Source organism: Lampetra fluviatilis, chromosome 4 (genome assembly GCF_964198595.1).
Source record: "Lampetra fluviatilis chromosome 4, kcLamFluv1.1, whole genome shotgun sequence".
In the NCBI taxonomy this organism is placed as follows: Eukaryota; Metazoa; Chordata; class Hyperoartia; order Petromyzontiformes; family Petromyzontidae; genus Lampetra; species Lampetra fluviatilis.
The window spans coordinates 28,314,349-28,330,110 of NC_136278.1; the positions used below are offsets into that span (position 1 = coordinate 28,314,349).

Genomic DNA, 15,762 nt, shown 5'->3' on the forward strand with positions numbered 1-15,762 from the left:
TACCAGGCGAGGTAGTTAACATCTCGCTACTGTGATGATGATGATGATGATGAGAGAGAGCGACAAACAAACTCCAAATATACAGCAGGAGTCAGGGTCGAACCCACGACCTCCTGTATACCAGGCGAGGTAGTTAACATCTCGCCACTGTGATGATGATGTGAGAGAGAGACGCAAACTTCAAATACACAGCAGGCGTCGTCAGGGTCGGGATCGAACCCACGACCTGCTGTACACCAGGCGAGGTAGTTAACATCTCGCTACTGTGATGATGATGATGAGAGAGAGAGAGACACGCAAACTCCAAATATACAGCAGGCATCAGGGTCGAACCCACGACCTGCTGTATACCAGGCGATGTAGTTAACATCTCGCCACCGTGTTGATGATGAGAGAGCGACACGCAGACTCTAAATACACAGCAGGCGTCGTCAGGGTCGGGATCGAACCCACGACCTGCTATACACCAGGCGAGGTAGTTAACATCTGACGCTCGCTCCGTAAATGACAGAAAGAACAGAGAGGTGCAGGGGAAGGCGGTTGATGGTGGTGGTTGGTGGTGATAGCAGGGATGGAGATAGGCAGACGCAGAGAAACGCATGCACGCTCAATCACAGACGGGGGGAGGTGGCGGTGTTCACACAGCGTGTGAGGTGTTCACACAACGTGTGAAGGTGTTCACACAACGTGTGGCGGTGTTCACACAACGTGTGGCGGTGTTCACACCAACGTGTGAAGGTGTTCACACAACGTGTGAAGGTGTTCACACAACGTGTGAAGGTGTTCACACCAACGTGTGAAGGTGTTCACACAACGTGTGAAGGTGTTCACACAACGTGTGAAGGTGTTCACACAACGTGTGAAGGTGTTCACACAACGTGTGAAGGTGTTCACACCAACGTGTGAAGGTGTTCACACCAACGTGTGAAGGTGTTCACACAACGTGTGAAGGTGTTCACACAACGTGTGAAGGTGTTCACACAACGTGTGAAGGTGTTCACACCAACGTGTGAAGGTGTTCACACAACGTGTGAAGGTGTTCACACCAACGTGTGAAGGTGTTCACACAACGTGTGAAGGTGTTCACACAACGTGTGAAGGTGTTCACACCAACGTGTGAAGGTGTTCACACAACGTGTGAAGGTGTTCACACAACGTGTGAAGGTGTTCACACAACGTGTGAAGGTGTTCACACCAACGTGTGAAGGTGTTCACACAACGTGTGAAGGTGTTCACACAACGTGTGGCGGTGTTCACACAACGTGTGAACACCTCCACTTCTGTGAAACGTCCTCGACGAACGCCACGAAGACAAACCGAGCAAGCGAGGATCGAGGATCGCATCTCTAAATGTGTCGCCCAGTGCACTTTTCGTAACACGCTGCATCACCTCAATCGCCTCCTTCAAGAGACACTTAAAAACTCACCTCTACAACCACGTGCTTTGGAGCGACTCTGAGCTTGGCTCCGCGCCTCTGAGTTGCGGCGTTACAAATTGAACTATTATTATTATTATTTTAAATGCACTCGCTCGAGCGACATTCAATGTGACGATGACCGCAACACGTGTACGGCCAAGCGATGTGAATGCGACACAACGCGCGCACGTGTGCTGCCGATTCGTGAACAATCGTCACGCGACGTTTCGCTCGGCAGCGTGATCCATGTACAGAGACCCCCCCCCCCCCACCGATGTCCCACCCAGCCCTCTCAACTGGCGACTGGACGTCGCGAGAGCCCACGTGGCCTCCGCGTGCTACGGAGCAAAGTGTTCAACGATGTAATGCAACACACGAGACGTGCAGAGAGAAGTTACGAAAGCAAATACGAGTTTCTATATATGTGTCACGTGTCGGTGTTATTTTAATGGGGTATCTATAAATGAACCGTCCTGTATTTATTTATAAATAAATCATATGCAAGGTCCAAACGGATAATTCAGGTACCAAGTAAATACTAAAAGAGTCTTAAATGTGTACAAGGGAATACTTACTCTTTAGTTCTTTCGGTAAAGTCACGTAGAGAGAAAAATACATATTTTTTTTCCGCCTGACGACGACCGCTTGTGTTGCGATCGAAACGTCGTCATATATTAGTTTTTTATTAGATTTTTCTACCTCCGTGACTTTAACCGAAAGAACCAAAGAGTATGGGCTCCTGCAGTCGCGAAAGCTTCAAATCAAAGAGGGAATACTTGTATGTATGTATGTTGTATGTTGAACTTCTTTAGCGCCGTACGTAGCCAAGCGTGCTAATCGGACGTGCGGATGACTTCCTCTGCAGCTGAAGATCGATCACAACACAAATGGGCCGACCATCGCCACCGTGAACGCGACCACACCGGGCGTTGGTGAGGTTCTGGGCGATTGCGAATCGATGAATTGAAAAAAAACATCGAGCACATCGATGGCAATCTAACTAAGGCGATCACTGCATCAGTTCGATGTCAGGTGCTGCTTCTGTGGCCGTCTGGAACGCTCTCTCTTCAGATATTGGGAAGTCGCAGGGAGCCGTGCACTTTTTAAAATGATCTCGATTGAAAACTCATTTCTTTAGAATTACGTTTGGTTCGTGGTCCTCCAATTAGCACGGTTGGCTACGAACTGTGCGACAGAAATTCAACGTACACACGTACAGAAACTTTAAGAATCATGCGGTCGTAACAAAACATTCGGTGTGGAAAACGTAAGATTCGTAGTTTACGTGCATCAGTTTTTGTTCTCTCTCTCTCCCATATATGTAAAAAAGTGTGTGTAGACAAAATATGTATGCAATAGGACTGGCCCCAGCGCGCGTCTATTTATCAATGTTATGAGCTTTGCCAAAACATTTATCAACGTTAGAAACCCCTCGCTAATATTGTGCTTAAACAAATTTACGAAATTAGATTTGGCGTTAACAGTGGCGTCCAAGCGCACTTCACAACGATCTCAACACACTCGTCAACACCACTGGAGTCTTAAAATATATAAAAACCCGCAACGTTTCGGACAATGGACCTTCTTCATGTGTAATATCACATGCGTGTGTGTTGACGAGTGAGTTAAGTTTGTACTACTATTATTATAAATATATATCATGCAATGATATGTTTTTTTTTTGCATATCCACACGTCGATTATTATTTTTATTTTGCTGAGATACTTGTGCATAAAGTGATAGGAATATAAGGTGCACAATAGTAAATAGGATTATTAAGGGACGGGCGTTCCTTGCATTCTAGTGGTAGTGCCTTACGCCGATCTTCTCGACTACCAAGCCAGGAGCAGTCGCATCTATAGTAGATATCGATTCGGATAACAAAAAAATGATCTAAGTAATCTGACATCGGACGATCGGTTCTGTGCAACGCGTAGTAGAAGGGCCTGCCAGTTCCGAAAGTAACATTGGGAGCGTAACGTGCACTGAATCGTAAACGAATCATCGATAGCCTGAACAGACTGTTGGGGCGAGTGATGTTAACGCGCACCTACCAAGGGGGGTGCTGGAACGGCACACGAAGCGGTGAGTGGGCCAGAACAACGCCCGGCCGCCTTTGTCTCCATCGTGGCGAAGTTTAACACACCACACCAGCTACTCACTTGAGGCCGAGTCGACATAGCGGAGGCCCGGGACAGGCTCAGATAATCGTCGCTACTTCACTCCTCTCTCTCTCTCTTCTTTTTTGTTACGATCAGAGGAAACAAGAAGATGATCGGTGTGTAGTCGGCACTTTGCTTCGTTCAACATTTAGTTTTTTGTGTTTTTTGTAATGCTTTGCTTTATGTGCCCCCCCCCCCTTTTAAATGAAAGATTTCACGCTCTGCTCTCCTCCTTCTTACCCCCCCCTCTCTCTCTCTACCCCCTCTCTCTACCCCCTCTCTCTACCCCCTCTCTCTACCCCCTCTCTCTACCCCCTCTCTCTCTCTCTACCCCCTCTCTCTACCCCCTCTCTCTACTCCCCCTCTCTCTCTACCCCCTCTCTCTACCCCCTCTCTCTACCCCCCCTCTCTACCCCCTCTCTCTACCCCCCTCTCTCTCTACCCCCCCTCTCTACCCCCTCTCTCTACCCCCCTCTCTCTCTCTACTCCCTCTCTCTACCCCCCTCTCTCTCTACCCCCCTCTCTCTACCCCCCCTCTCTCTCTCTACCCCCTCTCTCTACCCCTTCTCTCTCTACCCCATATCTCTACCCCTTCTCTCTACCCCCCTCTCTCTCTACCCCCTCTCTCTAACCCCCTCTCTCTCTAACCCCCTCTCTCTCTACCCCCCTCTCTCTCTACCCCCTCTCTCTACCCCCCCCCCTCTCTCTACCCCCCCCTCTCTCTACCCCCCTCTCTCTCTACCCCCTCTCTCTACCCCCTCACTCTACCCCCCTCTCTCTCGACCCCCTCTCTCCCTACTCTATGTCTATGTTCCCCCTGTTTTCTATGTAATATTTTTCATGTTTTTCTCTCTCTCTCTCTTACGTTTCCGCTGCCAAACGTTTCGAGTCGTGCGAACGCTGTCCTCGTGGACGTATAAAGCATGCGCCGTCACGTACAGCTGCAGTCTGTATATAGACTGTATATATAGACTGTATATATAGACTGTATATATAGACTGTATATAGACTGTATATATAATCATGGGTGATTGCTGCGATGTTAAGTTGGCGACGGCGCGTGTCCAAGACTCGCCGTGTATCGGCGGAGACCGTCGTCACGATAGCATCTCGTGCCCCACATCGACCCGGTTTAGCGATACTCTTCTCGACGCATTGCGCACATCGGCCGCTTCACGTATATATATAAGTACACAAAGACAAAGGTGCCCCGTATAGCCTGAGCAGACTGTTGGGGCAAGTGCTGTTAGCGAGCACTTATTGAAGACCGGAACGGTACTCGAGAGGGGTGGGAAGGCCAGCACCACGCCCGACCGCCTTTGTCTTTCCACCGACGATATTTACACACTGCACCAGGAACTCATTTGAGGCTGAGTCGACCTAGGGGAGGCCCAGGACCGGTTCAGAAAATCGTCACTGGTGTTGGCCGTGGAAAATAAACACACACACGTATATACGGACACTTTTCATAATCAGAATTTGTTTTATTTATGCTGGATTAATCCGATAAGCTGTGACGCTTTTTTTCAACAAATGTCCTTATACCGTATTGCTGAAGGAACGGGGGCTTTACCAGAGAAAGCACGCGTCGAAAAAAACACACAGCACGTGCTATGAGTCATAGCATAACATATATATATAAATACATCTTTCAGTAATTTAGAAGAAAAAAAACTCGACCAATTGAACGTGCCCTTACCTGCATCTGAATACACTGGCGTTCACTGGTATATGGCAACTCGTGTTGACACACTATGCAACGTGAGTGCCGGTTGCATACAGCACGTGTATGTATTTTAAACTTATTTCCAACCTTACGAACTCAACCTTACGTACTCAACCGCGCTAATCGGAGGTTGCGGATATCTTTAACTGCCCCTTTCATCCCCCTTGCCAAACAATTGCTGGACGAAGCCTCCATACATCGTGTCGGTCATAGAGGTGGTGGGGGGGGTTGCTTGACCATACTTCACCACTTTGGTCAGTGCGTTTTTTTAAAGTTCATGTTATTGGGGGGGGGGGGGGGCGAGGAACCGCTTCGGATAACGCGCGCCACTGATATTCGTCGTTGTGTTCCGTAATCGAACTCGGGACCCCGTGGGTTTACAGCGGCAGTGCCGCGCTAAGCACTGCACCACCGCTCGACTCATTGTAACTCGTGACCCAGTGGATAAGCAGCAAGCCTCCCCCCCCCCACACACACATCTCAGCTCGACAAATTCATCAGCGTTCGCGTCCGTTGTGCACGCGTACACGCAGACCCTCCTGCACGAACGTGGCGAGCAAAACGAGACGGGTTACGGTACAGAATCAGAATATTTATTTTTAGTCGAGGAATCCGATGAGCTATGAAGCTCTTTTTAATGTTTAAAACCGGATGTCCAGTAGATTGCAGAGACAAGGGAGGGCCGTTGAAGGGACAGGCAGTAACAATGGCCCCACGATCAAAATCGATTCAAATTGCCGATGTGAAATCAAGCCTGCACTCGACTCCGCTAAACGTAAACATCCCCTTAGTTTAATCCGACCACCGTCGTCATCAGCATCAGCCATTATTAATCCACTGCTGGATGTCGTCCGTAAACACCCTGCAGTCGAAATCAATCGTGTGTACACACGTAAATGATATTATGTAACTGGTAACCCAAACACCTACATTGTGGATGGTAAACGAGCTTTGGACGCTTTCTGTCGGCTTCACCGTCATACTCCGCGGGGGGCGAATGATTCGATCCGCCTAGACTTACATCGCTGTTGACTTTTAGTGGTGCTCCTGCCCTCGAAGTGAAACCAATCCGACTTCGCGACGAGTTTTGTTTACGAGGGATAGGGGAGGGTAGTGTGGGTGGGATGGAGGAGAAATTAGTGCAGTTAAAGCAACTTTTTGCACGTAAATATATTTGTGCCCAAATTTCAGCTTTTCTCAAATCCTTCTAGAACATCACTGGAAATGCCATCAATCTCTCGCGACAATCGCGATTGTCATTTGAACAACAAAATTGTGCGCGTGTAATCGAACCTAGCGGCGATGGCATTGGAGGCGGATGCAATGATACGAATAATAATCGATACATCTGAATTGTAGCTTCGTCCCCAAAATGCGTAAATAGCGATGCGACTTTGTCGAACGCAAAGTCTACGGAGTTGATCGCCGCGTCAAAAAGCGCCGTGCTACGCGATGCACATCCACGGGGTAAACACAGTTGGTAACACCGGACGAAACGCACGTGCGCTTTAAAACGGTTGTAAACTTTTAAAAGTCCGCTGTTTTTTACAAAACAGCTGCTGCTACTGCTGCTGCTACATTCTCGTTACACGCAGATAGATGTTTTGTTGTTCGCGTAAAATAAAACGAATTAAAACGTGAGCGCGTTCCGTCGTTCGGCGAAATTATTCCGTGGCGGGGACATCACAACGGCGTTTGTGCCAGCCTAGGTGCACTTTGAGGCCACGTGAAGTGTCGAAGGCTCGCTGGCAAGGTGGTCACGGGACAAACCCAGGTGCTGTGGGTTGACTGCGATGACCGGCAGATGCACCGCCAATGCCCCCTACTGTGTCTATACATATACACACTCTCATACGTATATACATACACACACAGTCTATATACGAATACGCACTATTATACATATACATACACACACTCCAAACGCATTCGCGTGAAGTTTGAAGGTTCGCTGCTACAGGAGGTCGCGGGACAGACCCAGGTGGCAGAGGTTGACTGAACGAGATGATTGGCACACACACACGCACACATACACGTATGCGCTCCATATATCCATACACACTCACACGTGAAGACTCAGAGCACATGTGCACCTATGGGCTAAGTGTTTGTGATGAAGTCATCGTTTATTCTGGATATGCATCGCTCTGCTGCTGTTGTTGTTGTTTTTGTTTATCTCGCTCGCTCGCGTTTATTATCATTCAACTTTGCACCGCGGCGGTGTGGAGGAGGTGACAGCTGCACACTGACTCGGCTTCGCTTCGTCTGTCATCTCCCCCCCTCCCCTGCCTCCTCCTCCTCCTCCCCTCCATTCTCTCCTTCTCGCTCACTCCACCTTCCTGCGCTGGTCCCGTGTCCGAGTCGTCCCGAGGGCCACGACTCAAAGTCGGCCTTGAGTGAGCGTGACCTCTCCTCGTCTGTGCAGCAGCCTGCCACGGGGATCGGAAGGCTTCGCAATCGTTAAGCAAATTTTAAGTTGCATCTAAACACTCGCCTTTTTAAAACTTGCTTTTACTTAAGATTATGTTATAGTGTTCGTTTGTTTTTTAATAGGCCTTCGACAGCAATTAATTATAATGCGATTTACTTTTGTATGGAAATTGATTTTATTCTTCTTGCGATTTAGTCCGTAAACAATGTTTATTATCTTTCAATGGCATCCTTTGCACAAAATAGTGCTATTGAAATAAAGACTCGATTGATTGACTGATGACATCTACACATTTTGATATAGAAGGCAATTATCCACGCACGTGCTACGTGTATGCAGGGGTAGCATTTCCTCACTCCAGATTTTTTTTGGAACTCAACAAGGATGCCTCGGAGTGGAGATGCTCGGCGTAAGGCACGAGCACGAGAGTGCAAGGCACGTCTCGACATCGTCATCCCGCATTAGTGTAGCTTATACTGCGAAGTGCTCTCCTGAAGGACAGTCCTTATGGTAAACCTAAGCACTGTTGACGCGTGTTGCTTTTGCACACTTTCGCCGCACGTACACACACACACACGCGCCACCCGCACGTACACACACGCACCACGGCACGTACACACACTCACACCACCGCACTTACACGCACACCACACGTACACACACATACACCACCGCACGTACACACACACCACCACACACACACATACACACCACCGAACGTGCACACACATCACACACACACATACACCACCGCACACACACTACCACACGTACACACACACACACCACCGCACGTACACACACACACACCACCGCACACACACTACCACACGTACACACACACACACCACCGCACGTACACACACACACACACCACTGCACGTACACACACACACACACCACGACACGTACACACACACACACCACCGCACGTACACACACACACCACCGCACGTACACACACCACCACTGCACGTACACACACACACCACGACACGTACACACACACACACCACCGCACGTACACACACACACCACCGCACGTACACACACACACACACCACGACACGTACACACACACACACCACGACACGTACACACACACACACCACGACACGTACACACACACACACCACGACACGTACACACACACACACCACGACACGTACACACACACACACCACCGCACGTACACACACACACCACCGCACGTACACACACACACACACCACGACACGTACACACACACACACCACGACACGTACACACACATACACCACCGCACCTACACACACACACCACCGCACGCACACACACAACACAAGGCGAGATGGAGACGGCTTCGCCCTAACAAACCCGCCACGGTGTCTCGGATCGTGTCCGTCTGCAGCGAAGCCCCCCCGGCGTCCAGGCGCGCACGCGACACGAGCACGTCACGGGAGATATTTCGCACCTTGAAATCTCGAATATTGAGAACTCGGTTTCTTTTAGGACCGCTTTTGTTGTTTGCGTTCTGTTTGTTATCCTTCCCCCCCCCCCATCCCAGCCCCGCACCTCCGGCTCCGTACGGTGCAAAAGAAGTCCACGACGTGCCATGCACACAAAGTTCGACCTGCCGCTCGTTACAACGCACGGCTCCCCCCCCACGGCTGCCGTTTGCATCGAACGAGCCGGAGTGGGAACGTCCGCCGCGGAGATGGAGCGATGGGATCGGCTCGCTTGTAGACAGCTCAGGAGCAAGACGAATCACGCTCGCATCGCGAGACTGCGAGACGTGGCAACGGCGTGGTGGGGGAGGGGGGTGGAGGGATGATTCATCCAGCAGTGGAGTAACCGTGGCTAGTGCTGCTGCTGCTCTCTGCACAGTGATCGTTACATAGATGCGGTGTAAGTTGGTTCGGGAGCGACGTAGGGATGAGTGGAGGGGAGTCGCAAGGCGTGTGTGTAGTGTGTGTCTGCGTGTGTGTAGTGTGTGTAGTGTAGTGTGTGTGTAGTGTGTGTGTGTATGTGTGTGTGTAGTGTGTGTAGTGTGTGTGTCGTGTGTGTGTAGTATGTGTGTGTGTAGTGTGTGTGTAGTAGTGTGTGTGTATGTGTGTAGTGTGTGCGTGTGTCTAGTGTGTGTGTGTATGTGTGTGTAGTGTGTGTGTCGTGTGTGTGTGTAGTGTGTGCGTGTGTGTAGTGTCTGTGTAGTGTGTGTATGGTGTGTAGTGTGTGTATGTCTGTACGTGTGAGTGTGTACGTGTGTATGTACGTGTGTGTGTGCGTGTGTGTACGTGTGTGTGCACGTGTGTATGTGTAGTGTGTGTGTGTGTATGTGTGTAGTGTGTGTGTGTAGTGTGTGTGTGTGGTGTGTGTATGTGTAGTGTGTGTGTGTACGTGTGTGTAGTGTGTACGTGTGTGTATGTGTGTAGTGTGTGTGTGTGGTGTGTGTGTGTACGTGTGTGTGGTGTGTGTGTGTACGTGTGTGTGTGTACGTTGAACTTTGTGGGGAGCGGTAGTGTAGCGGTCAGTGCGCTGCGCTACGAACCCGGAGACCCAAGTTCGATTCCCGCTCACGTCCAACACCCAGTGACGATTATCTGAACCTGTCCTGGGCCGCCCCTAGGTCGACTCAGCCTCAAAATTAGTACCTGCTGCGGTGTGTAAACATCGTCACTGGGGAGACAAAGGTGGCCGGGCGTGGTGTTGGCCACCCACCCCCCTCGTGTGCCGCGCCGGCCTTCATAGGTGCTCGCTAACAGCACTTGCCCCAACAGTCTGCTAAGGCTATACAGGGGATCTTTGTCTTTGTGTGTGGAACTTCTTTCGCACCGAATGTAGCCAACCCGTGCGAATCGGAGGTGCGGTGGAAGGACGACACAAAACGAAACAACCAAAAGCAGCTCCTAAAGGAGCACTCGATCTGTTTGAGCTTGCATAGACTCCGCGAGATACAGATATGACACGAGCAGGTCACGGACCAATATGTCATCTGTGTGAGTATATTTCACCTGTATGGGTATAAGTCACCTGTACAATTGGCTGTCAGAGTTTTAACGTTTACCGATCGCAGTCTGCCATTGAGGCATTACGCACAACGCAGCCTGCAATACATCATGCCCGCTGCGTGCTACATGCATGTTACATGCGTGGGGAAATTCCCACTTCGAAAACAAGTGGCGATTACAGTACGACCATCGTTGCGTGATGGATATTCACTCCGCGCCCGATTTGAACAAGAACGCGCGGCTTACGGTAACATGCCAACGACATGCGTGTGAGCTCGTCAGTATCACGATTCGCAGCCACATGTCAACATGCGCGTTGCGCGAATTCTCCCGGAGATCGTCGTGGGTATTAGGGGGGGGGGGGGCAGACAAGGCACTTACAACACGTTTTCCATCGACGCGTAACCCCCCCCCCCCACTCCTCCTCCTCCCACGATAGGGTTACTTGATATGCGGGTGGTATCGTCAAAACGCCGACGCGTCCCCTGTAACGCTGCACGTCCGCGCGCGCGTGCCGAACTTCTTTCGCGCCGTACGTACGCCGGCCGTGCTAATCGGAGGTGCGGGGGAAGGACTTCCCGAACCAATCGCTAAATAGCGTTTCTTCAAGCAACGAGTTTCCCCCGTCCTGATTATCGGAAGGGAAGAGGCGATCCGGACGGGACGCAGAAGCTTCATCTGAAAGCGGCGACGCGATGCGGTGACCACCGGATTTGTTCGACGTTTGAACACGCGCATCGACCGACGATCCCCTCCTTCTAGCGAATTGGAGCACAAGACGAAGGCGCTCTTGACGATTACGGATTTGTACAACCAAGCAAATCCTCTGGTTTGTGCGATTATTGAAGCGTGATGACGATACGCTCGTCGGCTTATCTGATACCGCAAGCAGTAATAATGGTCGTCACGATACACGGCTCCTTGTCAATCCACTGCTGGATGAATGTCGGTCGCCGGGGGGGGGGGGGCGGGGGGGTTCATCCATACTTCACCACTCTTGCTCAGTGCGAGTAGATATGAAATAGTCGGGGGGGGGGGGGGGGGCTAGGAGCGGCGAGATGGACTCGGGAGAAGTTCTGACATCGGTCGGCCACTGAAGTTAACCCTTGCCGATAATCGATCTCGTTGCCCGGAATCGAACTCGGGCTCGCCGGAGTGTTGCGGTGCAGAGCGCACTACCCACCGCCCTCCCTAGTTAATAGACCAACTTTGAGTCACACATTCAACGAACAGCTCTCTACACATCTCCCGGCAGGTAAGAGGTCCCCCCGTGTGTACGCATGTTTATGCGTATACTTGTATATATATGTGTGTATATGTGTGTGTGTGTAATATCCTAATAGGTACACGATAGCAGCTATTGCTCCCAACAGTCTGTGTAAGGCTGTGGGGGAATGTTTTGCCTCTGTGTGTATGCGTTGTGCCTAATGTGGATACACTGGTGCGACACGGGCTCGAGAAGAGACGGAGCTGACGCGGCACTAGAGGACGTGGAGCTGAGTGGACTTGCCGTTGACCCGTATCAGCGGTGTCAAGATCGGCCTCTGTGGAGGAGGAGGCTCGTGAACGACGCTACTACTGGGCAGTTGGAGGCAGTCGCCCTCCAGCAACAACGGAGGGCAGAGGAGCGACGCTCACAAACAACGAGCGCAGCGCGGGGAGACTAAAAACGCTGCAGGTTGTCACAGTCGGGGGCACAGGTGGTGCATCGGCCACTCATCTCAGCCAGTCTACCCATGGCACCCTGGGTCCGTTCCGTGACGCCAGTAAGTGTTTCGACACTTCACGTGGCGAACTGCGGCTGCTGCTGCTGTTGCTGCTGCTGATGTTGCTGCTGCTGTTGCTGCTGCTGATGTTTGCTGCTGCTGTTGCTGCTGCTGCTGTTGCTGCTGCTGCTGTTGCGAACGCGCGAATCGCGTGAACTCGACCGCGCGCGCGCGCGTTACGCACGCTGCCCCGGCCGCTCGCAATGCGCGTTACCTGTGTGCAGAGTCGTGACGGAGCCGTCCCCCGGAGCTCTTGAAGCACGACACGGCCGCCGAGACGCACGCCGCCCGCCGCTGCGCCACCACCAGCGGCTGGGACATGATCCTACCTCGGCGCGGCCCGTCTCTGCGCGGCGGGGCCCTGATCCGATCAGTCCGGGGCCGAAGCGCAATGGGAGGCAAGCGGCATCCAGACAGAGAGAGGGAGAGCGAGCGGGCGGGCGAGAGCGGGCTGAGCGACCAACGCCACGGAAGCGCTGAGACTGAGAGACGAGGTGGGTAGTGTTGCCCAGCCATTATCAGCCAAGCGTCGAACCCCCCCCCACGCCTATTCTCGACCCCTCCCGCTCTACACACCCCCGCCCTTCGCCCCCCCCCCCTCCTCTCCTCCACCGGCTCCTCCCGCCCCCCACGGTCTCACTGAACCCTCCCCCATCCACGGCAACCTCCCTGCCATCCTCCTCTCTCGCTCTCTCGCTCACTCCCTGCGCTCATTGCGCCGTGTAAAACTCCGACCCCCTCGCCGCCCAAGCGGGGCGTCACTGCCCGTGCGTGACCCCCCCCTCCCCCGCAGCCCCGCCCCCTCCCTCCCCTCCAAACCCACCCCTCCAAACCCACCCATCAACCCTCCCCCAAACCACCACCACTACCCACTCACCCACTCACCCCCGCCACCGCAGCCGCACGATCATTTTCATTGTATGTTCTGCGGTTCCAACAATACCCGCGACTGCTAGGCAATACGCTCCGCGGTTGATCCGCTGCTGGATGAAGGCCGGCAACCCCGAGCCGCCGTCGCCTTCTCACGATCGCGCGCTTTCAGACGCGTTTTCTGCGGCCGTCTGGAACGCTCTTCCTGCCGATATTAGGAAACCGCTGGAACAATGGACTTTTAAAAGAATCCAGATTGAAAACGAATTTCTTTCGAACTGCTTTTTTGCGTGTATTAGTATGTTGTCCTTACCCCTTCCCGCGCCCCGCACCTCCGATTAACACGTACGGTGCGAAAGAAGTTCAACGCGCGTAAAGTGTGAGAGTTTTATTTTAGCCGGTTGTTGCGTCGTCGACGATTTTGACTTCGCGCAGCGAGCGGCCTTCCCTCCCCGCGTGCAGCTGTGTCGCGAAATCACCTCGCAGCGTCCGATTGCGTAAAATAGGCGCTGCTGGGAATCTGTTATAAATCAGAGTTCTTTACGCGCGAACAACTTGGATCTTTTATTTAATTTTTTTTTTTCACAAATAAAAAACCGTTGCAGAAATTTAACGGCGTCGAATAAACATCATTGCTTAACGGAACAGAATTGCGTGCGGAGATATTTCTGAAGGAGTAAGTTAAATAGGCTCCTCTCAATTACCCGGCACAGATAAATACATTGCGCGTGGCGAGATGTTAACTCCCTCGCCTGATATGCAGGAGGTCATGGCTTCGATCCCCTACCCCGATGATGCCTGCTGTATATTTGGAGCTTGCATGTTCTCTCTCTCTCTCTCCCCGTGGTCGCGTAGATTTTTTCTCCGGGTCCTCCACTGTTTCTCCTCTCCCCCCACATTTAGAATAAACTTCGCGCGTTTAGAGGATTTGGCCGCTGTAAATCTACGCACGATCCTGCCATGTAATTCGTCACCTATCGCCTTGCACATGCGATGATTTCATCGCTCCACCTCTTTCGTTGGACGTCCTATTCGGTTGCCACCCCATTCATCATTCTGGACCATCGGTCACCATCACATCTAGCGGACGCGTCCGGCCCAAATGCCCCCACTTATTTTTAAAAAAAATTAGTTTTATGAATGGGTTGAGTTGATTGCAAATTGCTCGGTGGGAGGCACATTTAGACGGTGAGGGAGCGAGCGCATTGACAGCCCCCGTATAACGGAGTACGGGGCCTCTCTCCTTCGCTCTATGCGGTAGTGGATGCGTTCCAAAAAAAAAAGGGACGCCCAAAGTGAGGCCGCACATGAAGACAGCGGCCTGCCGAGCATGTCTGTATGTTGAACTTCTTTCGCACCGTACGTAGCCAACCGTGCCAATTGGAGGTGCAGTGTTGAGTCTACTGGTAGTGTTAGTCTATGGGCAGTATGTAAGTACGTTGAACTTCTTTAGCTCCGTACGTAGCCATCCGTGCCAATCGCAGCCCATACAGTACAACAACAGTGCTCACTCACACACACACCGTTGTCCCACGTCCGACCGCGTAGCCGCGTGTAGAGTGAATTCAACCCGCAAAGTGTGCCCGCATGTTGGGTAGAAAACAGTTCAGACGCACGCACAGCGCGGCAACCGCACAAAGCGAACCCTGCAGTGTTGTCACGCGGACGCAGCTACGCCGCGAGCAGCTATTGACAGAGTCGCCGACGAACGAAGCCAGCGATCCCATCGCACGCATGAATGCGCACGCGTTCGGTATGTGCTTCGTGACACGCGGATGCACGCGGGCAGGCGAGCGAACGAACGTGGTAAGACTATTTGCGGATGCTCATTTTGTGTTTGTGAACATGTAAAAATACTTACATTGATGATGATGATGATGATAAAAATACAAAGCAGTGTCTTTTAAACGTGAGGTTGTGTTTTGTTTTTGTATGATACTGGTCGTCGCGTGGATGATATTATCCGTGACGGTACAACACAGCGCTCGTGTCATACGATATTGTGTTTGCCCATGCTGACAGGTCGCCCTGTGGTTTCGAGGGTGAGCTCTTACCAATAGCATCTGTCAAACGAAGACAATCGCCAGTGTTTTGTTTCAATACACAGAGAGCGCGACTGCCCCTCGACTGCCCCTCGCTCACGGCCAACACCAGCGATGATTGTCTGAACCGGTCCGTCATCATTTTATATCTCAAGATGTCTTCAGAGATGACCATAGATTCACATCGGGGTGGATTGTTACAACCCCAGAGGACGTGGGGGATTGTTGTGTGTGTGTGTACGCTGAACTTCTATCGCACCGCACGTAGCCTACTGTGCTAATCGGAGGCGCGGGGCTTGATGGAGGAGGAGGGGGGGGGTTCATCGAGCAGTGGACAGATGTTGACTCTTGTGTTGCCG

The 15,762-nt window shown here is 51.8% G+C and overlaps 1 protein-coding gene across 1 annotated transcript in view; it reads right to left on the minus strand.

The window, feature by feature from the left end:
• The window catches only part of LOC144931346 (protein odd-skipped-related 1-like), a 29,940-nt gene extending 17,005 nt beyond the window's left edge, over positions 1–12,935 (minus strand). The window contains exon 1 of the mRNA XM_078855148.1: positions 12,706–12,935. The gene's annotated coding sequence lies outside the window, so the exon portion shown is untranslated. The remainder of the gene's footprint in view (positions 1–12,705) is intronic.
• Positions 12,936–15,762: the final 2,827 nt, after the last annotated feature.